Source organism: Limulus polyphemus, unplaced genomic scaffold (assembly GCF_000517525.1).
Source record: "Limulus polyphemus unplaced genomic scaffold, Limulus_polyphemus-2.1.2 Scaffold323, whole genome shotgun sequence".
NCBI lineage: Eukaryota > Metazoa > Arthropoda > Merostomata > Xiphosura > Limulidae > Limulus > Limulus polyphemus.
The window spans coordinates 323,716-333,185 of record NW_013665933.1 but is presented as its reverse complement, the minus strand read 5'-3'; the positions used below and the strand labels follow the sequence as shown (position 1 = coordinate 333,185).

General features: G+C 35.3%; 1 long non-coding RNA gene across 1 annotated transcript in view; it reads right to left on the bottom strand.

Annotated features, from left to right (window-relative positions):
- The window catches only part of LOC111085308, a 51,152-nt gene extending 42,075 nt beyond the window's left edge, over window positions 1–9,077 (bottom strand). Inside the window, exon 1 of the long non-coding RNA XR_002610146.1 lies at window positions 8,864–9,077. This is a non-coding gene — a long non-coding RNA (uncharacterized LOC111085308). The remainder of the gene's footprint in view (window positions 1–8,863) is intronic.
- Between the last annotated feature and the right edge of the window lie 393 nt (window positions 9,078–9,470).

Below are 9,470 nucleotides of genomic sequence, written 5' to 3'. Positions count from 1 at the left end.
TTTTAGGATTGCAACCCTATTACTCGGAACAGACCTATACTTTACAGAACCAACCAGATTCTTTAAAATCTGGGGTGGTAGTTTTTAGCCGCATTATAGCGGCTCATTGAATGGTTCTGTTTTTTTTAATCTTTTGTTGCTGTTGTTGTTTTTTCAAGTATAAACATTTAACTCGTAGCTTCGTCATCTCTTGACCGATTTGAGATCTAATTACAATTTGGACTCAAGAGGTTAAACTCTTTCTCATAGCTTAATTTATATAATACTGCGTTAAATAATTTCAATTTGAGGGTAGACTAGTAGAGATTTTGATGAGTAATAAAATCGAATCAGGTATACGCGCACCCCACGCTTGGTATTGCTGGCGCACAATAATATATCTAATAAAAAGGGAAACAAAGGTCTCGTAGATTAATTTACTCTAATCCTGCCTTAAATAATTTCAAGTGCCGCGGCTATTGATGATTTTCTCTTGTTTGTAAGAAGCTCTGTCGTAAGGCTGTCATGACCACAGCACACCCCTCCTCCCTGACTGCTCTCAATAAATCAGTCTAGTGTGCGAGGCCGTCGGTTTTTCCCATATAAAGCTGGAGTGGAACTCAATGTGTCCGAAACTACGTTTTCACATTTCTTGGCGTTTAGTAGGCAATGTGATGCCACAAAAAATTCGGAAAGGTATGTAACAATCTTTTCCCCCGCCATATAGTTATAAACTCAGGTAATGGACATTTGCTCAAATTGGAGAGTTAGAATTTTCAAATGTGGATATTCCTTGTCCTTAATGGCATTGAAAAACGAAAGAATAATATATCAACTTCGGACAACAGGGACATCCAGAAATCGTACCCCAGCTGTGGTAAGCAAAGTGTGGCGAACACAAAGGTCAGTGGCAAAAGCCGTCCACGTGACCCAGACAACACTCTGTAACACAATCAGGAGGACCTTCGTCTGGAAAAACAACACGTGTCATGTATATGCAAGTTATTTCCATGGTATATATATGTTTAACCCTCGCATACCTTAAGCAGTTGAACAATAAAACGAATATGCATGCTACATCCTACGAAGACATACCGGTCAAATCCCCAAACGCAGACCCTACGGATTTCTTTGTGATCGGACTGTTTGTAAGTGGATTTCAGTAGTTTCCTTGTTAGCCTTTTTTGTACAACTCGTGTGCTGCTTGAATCATAGTTTACGTTATAATAGCTCGGGTAGACTTCTAGTTATATAAGGCGATTATTAACGGCAGCTGCCAATGAATAATAAAATCAGTGGTGCGTCTGATAAACCTTTCACAGGCAAGCTTTTGGGTTGAAAAATAAAATGCCATGTTCGTTTTGTAGCCCTGAATCTGTTGGTTTACATATATATATATAAAGAGAGAGAGAGAAAGAGTTAAGTACGTTCTATTAAAAGTACTTTGAATATGCAAATCAGCTAGTCACCTTAGAACCACAGCAGGAAAATAACAGTGCCACTTTGCATTCACTTTGATGATACAGCGAAGTCAACAGTGCCACTTTACATGCACATTGATGATACAACGAAGATAACAGTGCCACTTTACATGCACATTGATGATACAGCAAAGATAATCGTGATACTTTATATGCACCTTCGTGATGCAGCGAGGATAACAATGACACCTTACATGCACCTTGATGATACAGGAAGATAACAGTGACACTTTACATACACCTTCGTGATACAGAGAGGATAACAATGACACTTTACATGCATCTTGATGATACAGCGAATATAGCCGTGACACTTTACATGCATCTTGATGATACAGCGAATATAGCCGTGACACTTTACATGCACCTTTCATGATACAGCGAATATAGCCGTGACACTTTACATGCACCTTTGATGATACAGTGAAGATAAAGTGACACCTTGCATGCACCTTGATGATGCAGCGAATATAACAGTGGCACTTTACACACACACCTTGATTATACAGAAAAAATAAGAATGACACTTTACATGCACCTTGATAATTTAACAAAAAATGTTGTCACTAATTTTTTTTTCAGTATAGCGAGGGTAGTAGTGTCTTTTTACAATTTAAATGTTCTTCATCAGTGTAACGAGGATAACAAAATACTTTACTCAGTGCCTGCCAGTATGGCTAAATTAGCGACGTTTTTTAAAACAGTTCCAATGAGTATGCCTGAGAAATCACGCCACCAATACTCTTCTCACTAAAGATCTCAACTTTTGCACTAATATCATACCTCAAATAGTATTTCTACATGCGCTAGCTTGTGCCACTCACTTAAGTACAAAAATGTAATCTTACTCCACAAACCTCAAGGTGGATCAGCAACTGTAACTTGCATTCAGTACTCGAATAGAGAGGGAACGAAAAGGAACACTGTTCCCCTTGTTAACATAAAGAAATTTAAACCCTGACTTTCAAATGCTTGATACCTACCCCCCCCCCCCACCTAGTGGCTGAGCAGTAAGTCTTAAGGCCTCTAACGCTAAAAACCTGGTTTCGATACCTGTGGTGAACACAGCACAGAGAGCCTATTGTGTAGCTTTGTGTTTAACAAGAAACAAATAAACGCCTATCATCAAGGTGCATGTAAAGTGTCATTGTTATCCTCGCTGTATCATCAAGGTACATGTAAAGTGGCACTGTTAACTTCGCTATATCATCAAGGTGCATGTAAAGTGGCACTGTTATCTTCAATGTATCATCAATGTCCATGTAAATTGGCACTGTTATCTTCGCTGTATTATTCGCTGTAAAATGACATGTTATCTTTGTTATATCATCAAGGTGCATGTAAAGTGGCACTGTTGACTTCGCTGTATTGATAAGGTGCATCATAGGTTGCACTGTTATCTTCACTGTATCATCAAGGTGCATCTAAAGTGTCATTATTATCCTCGCTGTATCACGAAGGTGCATGTAAAATGTCACGGTTATCTTCGCTGTATTATCAAGGTATATGTAAAGTGGCACTGTTGACTTTGCTGTATTGATAAGGTGTATGTAATGTGGTACTGTTAGCCTTGCTATATTGGCACGGTTTACCTCACCATATTCTCAAAACGTATGGAAATTGATCATTTTGGCCTCGTTATATTCATAAGCCGTATGAAAGTCACTCCGAAGAGGTATGTGTAAAAATTTTAAATTATTCTTGATAAATTAACAACACGTGTGTAATGTGACACTGCTTTCTACATATTGACGTCACCATCTTTACTATGTTATCAAGTATGATGTAGTAGAGACATCATTGTCCTTGCTATACTAGTAAAGACTGGGTGATATGTTAACTGTGCCATGCTTGGGAAATTGTCAGAATTTTTATATAATAATCTAAAATTTTGTGTTTGTATAGACGATATGATTGGAAGCAAGAAAAAAACCTCGCAAATTACATGTGAAGTACGAAATTGTAATAAAATATGTATTTTCAAAAGTAGGTGAGAATTTTTTAAATAATATCAACAGTGACTTCACATCTACTTTAATTTAAAGACAAGTGTTTTAATCTTCTCTTATGTAGTAAATAGACATGTATAGTGAATAAAAATTACATTGTTCTCTCTAATCAGATCCTTTGTTCTATATACAGGTCTTCTACACTCTCACTTAGTCTGAAAGTGTGTATTGTTATTGGATATTCGGCTCTTTGTCCCTAATCTAAAAACAGAAGCTGCAAATAAACATTTTTTACTCACTTCAATTGATAACGTGGGATATAAGTAAGTATTTTGCAGTTTACTTCTGTCTTGTGGACAGATATCGCTCTTAATTCCTAATATGATGTGCTATAATCGAATCCTCCTCTTGTTCATCATTCGTAAGTTATATGTCTGTTGTAAGCATCTTACTTTCAGGAAACTAAAGATCAATCAGAGTTAAAACTGTCGAGGTGGAAATTAAAGATCACACAGAGTTAAAGCTGTAGAGGTGGAAACTAATTATAACACAAGCTGTAGAGGTGGTATTATCGATTTTATCTCCTTAATAGCTCATCAGCTGTGAAAAAAAGAGAGAGAGAGAGAGAGTTTCTCGCGACAGTTTCTAGGGCAAAGCCTGTGGTGCTGAAGTTCACAACAGTTTCTAGGGCAAAGTCTGTGGTGCTGAAGTTCACAACGGTTTCTAGGGCAAAGTCTGTGGTGCTGAAGTTCACGACAGTTTCTAGGGCAAAGTCTGTGGTGTTGAAGCTGCACCTGCGCCTTTTTTTAAACCATGAATTATAGATATTAGAATACAAGGAGAGAGAAAATACAAGTCGTTGTAAAAATGAAGTTTATTGAAAGAAGGAATAGAAAGTGGATCAAGAATGGTATATAGCAGACAGCTTCTAAGAAATTAAAAACAAAGTGATCAAAATAATTTGGATCAGAGTAATTGGATAGCAGTTAGACTGATGGAGAAACTACTACACATAGGGTCACAGGAAAAATCAACAAACATATGGACGTGTGAACTGATGATGGGAAACGAAAACATGGGGAGAGGAATAAGAATGAAAAAAACTACACACTTGATGAAACTAAGTTGAATGGACAGCAGCTGCCTATTTTAGAAACACAAGTGTAGAGGAAGACTTTCGAAACGTTGTCCTCTACGCTTGTGTTTCTACAACAAGCAGCTGATGTCCATTCAATTTAGTTTCAGCATGAATATGCTGCCTAAACAATCAAAGAATAACTACAAACTTGTATATCCTCCTAGAACGTGGGTAACAAACTTAAAAGAGAAATTAACTAGTAGCTTACGAACATTTAGATGGAAGGACTGGCCATGAAAATAAAGATCGATCATCTTGGGTGGCTACATTAGATAACAGCAGGAAATACCTTGAGTGGCTAAATGATCATGAGCTTGAGGAAGTCGCCTGTGTTAAGATGTGAGTGTGTATAGTGGTCACGGGATGCTTTCGATGATCTTATTTTGGTAGTTTCACTTTAGTTGAGTTAGAAATGTTGGATTTGAAATAAAAGGGTTTAGTGTTAATAACGCTGTTCAGAAATAAAAAGAAATAATTAATGGCAAAACAATTATAAACAAGAATCTGGACATTTATCTTGTTAGCAAAAACAATGTTAAGGAATACAATTATGTTTCCCACAGTGGTGTCGTTAGGGGTGGTTCGGGGATGAGAACGAATAAATAAATAAACTATTAATTTCACGATCTTCCATAGTTACTTGCAGGTTAACAGTGAAATCAATATCCTTATCACAGCCATAATGTTGAGTGGCCAGCGGTTCCGTTTCTCAGTACAATGTGAAAGGACAAACTAGCGTACCATCTACCAAACAAAGGATATACTGTAAAGTCATGTTTTGGCCAAGATTTATACTTTCTTTTATGCTGGAGTAACTAAATATGCGTTAGTGGGATGGGCTGTTTGTTCACACCTGAACACACTCCTAGCCAGTTCGATACTTTACCACTGTTATTATTGACCTTGGAATCTAAAAGTTTCTCATAACTGTTTAATTCACAGGCTCGAAGGTGTTGGTTATGACGAAGTTTTATAAAAAATTCAAGTTATACCTACTAATGGCCTTTGTCTTTGAGATACGATGATCATTGCAAAGCACAACGCGTATAAACAAGTAAGAAATACGTGTAGGTTTCAAACCCCTTGACCATGAGCTAGAGTTGTAGGAAGTTATATTTTCTAATTAAAGTCGAGCACTTTTATAAGGAAAATGCATGCAACGAAATCCCGACTATAGCGAATATTTTGTAAGAAATCGGTTGGACAGAACGACATTTAGGTAGGACGAAAGGTCAAGAGCATATGCTTCTCTGTGTTTAATATCTTAATATCATTTGTTTATTTTGGGAACAATATATGTATATATAAAATGTGTAGTTTAAGCTATTTCAATGGTTATTAGATAATACAGGAAATAATAAGACAAAATTTTCCCAAAATATACTGATTTTACATTTTAGCCTTTAGAAATCTAAGAGTGCCCAGCCGGCCCCTGCACTGCCAATACGAATTTCTCTCCCCTAATTAAATCTGAAATAGTGCTCCTGACGGTTGGTCGCTGTAAGGAACATTTCAATTTTCACGTTTATAACGAAATCATGCATATAAAGCAGCAATTAGAGGTCTGAAAATGGAAAAATAAATTCGCTTTTATAACAAACTTCAGTATATTTTTCGCTAACTACGGTCTGTAGTTTGTAAACACTCCAGACTTATCAAGAATGGTTACTGTTTGTACCTGTATAATATCAACATGAACATATTTATGTATCTACAACTTGAATATAAAAACATACACATCAATTATAAAACACTGTTATTTTTCATAACTATGGGCAAAAATAGAATCACAATACATGACCTGCCTGGTGTTTAGGGAGAGCGATTTGCAATCTGCGGATCGCGGGTTCGAATCCCCATTCCACCATCTTGCGTGTGTTATAATGTGACGGTCAATCTCACTTTTTGTTGGTAAAGAGTAGCTCAAGAGTTGGCGGTGGGTGATTTTGACTAGCTGCATTCCTTCAAGTATCTCAATTGTAAATAAGTGGAGCCTAGTGCAGGTAGCCTTCGAGTAGCTTTGCGCGAAATTCAATAAACAAACACAATAACACTTACATCATGCGCGTGACTGTTAGTCTATTCAAATATTACCTTATTCAAATTTTAGTCATAAGTCGGTATACATCGGCCGATAACTGCACGATGAACATGAATGAAACGAGAAAATGCAAAGAACTTACTTTAGAAACTAAAGCTGAAATTATTGAAGCAGTGAATTCCGGTGTTAACAAATGCATTCATTGTGCCAAAAGAATTCAACATACCATAGTCTGCTTTACGTACGATTTTAAGATTCGACAAGCAGTTTGAAGTGATTGTGAAAATGGCAGTGACATAAAGCAAAAAGAACAAGAAAAAAAAAGAGATCGAACACTGGCTTATAAGGAATTAGAGGACAGTTTAGTTAAATTGTTTTCACAACAAGTACATCGTGTTGTCTGAGACTATGATTATGGTAAAAACCAATGAATTTGTATAGAAAATGTGGATTACAGATCTTAAAGCTAATTTAGGGTTTTTGGAAGGATCTCAAAAACGGAATTACTCTTTCGATACTTCCAGCATTACATACTGAAAATGTCTAAATTGGAATGTCATACATGTTTTTAAAGAATTTACTCTTATTTTCTACTAAATTCATATAAAAATAAGATACTAGTCATAGAGCGTTTATTAGTTGCTTATTCATGGCGGTCCCTACGGCTTCGTTATAACGACTAACTATATGTTTTCATTCGTTATTGTATCCGATTAATAAACACGATAATACATTTTGGATACAATTATATACTACTCCTGTATATCATTTCCACTATAAAACATTCCTTTCCTGGAAATATTTCCATTGTGTAAAATGAAATACATTGAAATAACGATTACTGTCGCAATGCGCGGTTAATTCGATGTCACAGCTATTTATATACTACAAAATCAGTTATAGATATTTCTAATCCTAAACTGTGTATCATAACAACAAAATAGAGCATTATCAACTTTAAATTAATTTTACTCAATCATTTAATATATATGATGTATTAAATTCCATTTTACAATGTTTTTATTTTACACACACACAAAAACTTTAATATGTACAAATCTCCATTTTTTTTTACATATTCGTAAAATAAAATGATGATGACGACAAAACTTACCTACTATTGTTGAATGTAAAAATAAATTTAGTATTTTATCTATTTAAGACGTCTGGGTGAAATACCTTCTTCCCATCTATGGAAAAACTAATAAGATTTTACTATAAACAATGACCGACTAAAATTTTACTTTGAGAAAGAATCAAATTATGTTAACAGTAAACTCTTATTTTATTTAGTGAGAAATGTGATTTCTGGTAACAGTAAACTAGTTTATACCGTGCAGAAGAATTGAATTAAGGTTAAGATCAACTAAGGTTAATATCAACTATATTATACTGCGAGGAAGAAATTACTCTCTGATGATCACCTAAAATTTCACGCCATCCAGACATGAATGATGACTTTTAATGAAATTCGAGCATCTTGTGTTTATAATTTTGACATCCCGACTGCATAAATAACCAGCAGAAAATCTTTCAACATATAACTTTCGATGAGTATATTATGGTGGAGTTATTGGTGAAAATGTTAGATTGAAGAGGATTTAGGCATAATTTTTTTTCATCCATTTTTAGCAACTCTAATCAATCAAGGGGGGTTGGTGGGGTATTTTAAAATGAATAAAAAACAAAAACAAATTAGTCAGCTGAAAGTTCAACTCAAACGCAGGGTTTGTTTTTACTTTACAAATCACTAAGTTTAACACTAGGGGCAAAGAAAACAACAACAACAACAACTTAAAAAAAAACAATGAACAAAAACTATATAAAATAAAGACGGGCTTAGTTTACAAATTACATACCATGTTGGAACTAACATAAAAATTATACACTCATTTTGCTATATTATTGTTAGGGCTCTTGGAATGACGTTTTCAAAGAGGCGCTTTTAGCAATGTAAATAGGTATGATAAATGATAATGCATAAAATAAAGAAATCTCGGCGTGCGCGTACGCATGTAAGTAGTCTGTTTAATGACAACCGGAAGTGATATCATTTTTGAAAGGAAAAATCCATATAAAAATCATTTAACGTTTTAATGGCACTAACGTTCTGAGCGTCTAATTATAAAACTGACATTTTTAAGGAGTCACTAGGTCACTCGAACTTTTCAGTTTTTACGTTGAGATTTATCAGCCATCATAAAGTTGTTTTCACAGTTTAAGCTTTCAAAACAGATCTTTATATTAAGAAATTTCTATCCTATAAAAACTTTACCTTTGCTATAGATTGTGATAAACAACGTATAATGCTACTGCATACTTATTACTTCACAAAACATGGAGTAAAAGCCAAACTAAAAAAAATTCTATTCAAGAAACACGACTGCCCAGCAACAAGTTCTTTCAGCTCGTTTGACTCATCTTGTTGATGGAGACGAAGGAAATTTAACTGTTACCCTAGGACAGCCTTTTACATGAGCTGTTGCACGAAATCGGTGCCCGTTTACAGTCCCTATTGATTCTGTTTTGCATTATGGAGCTGCAGTCATTGAGCGAGTACCACGCATGCGCAAAGAACATGTAGTTCAGATCTCCGGCGAGCTGGCTTCCAGTCTGACATTTTATGGTACAACAGTACTGATGATCTTTATATGAAGTCCGGCTGCGTTTTTACTGCAATTACCTCATTTGTCTTCAATAAATTCATTGGAATGGATTTGTGGTCAAGACACAATCAAGAAGGAAGAAGTTACACTAGCGAATATTCAAAACTTTTCAAAGATTAGAAAGGGTAAGTGAACCCTTAAATAATTGTTTTCTTTAACGCGCTGTGAGAAATGTTTACAGAGTGTTTACAGGATTTTTTACGCAAACCTTGATTT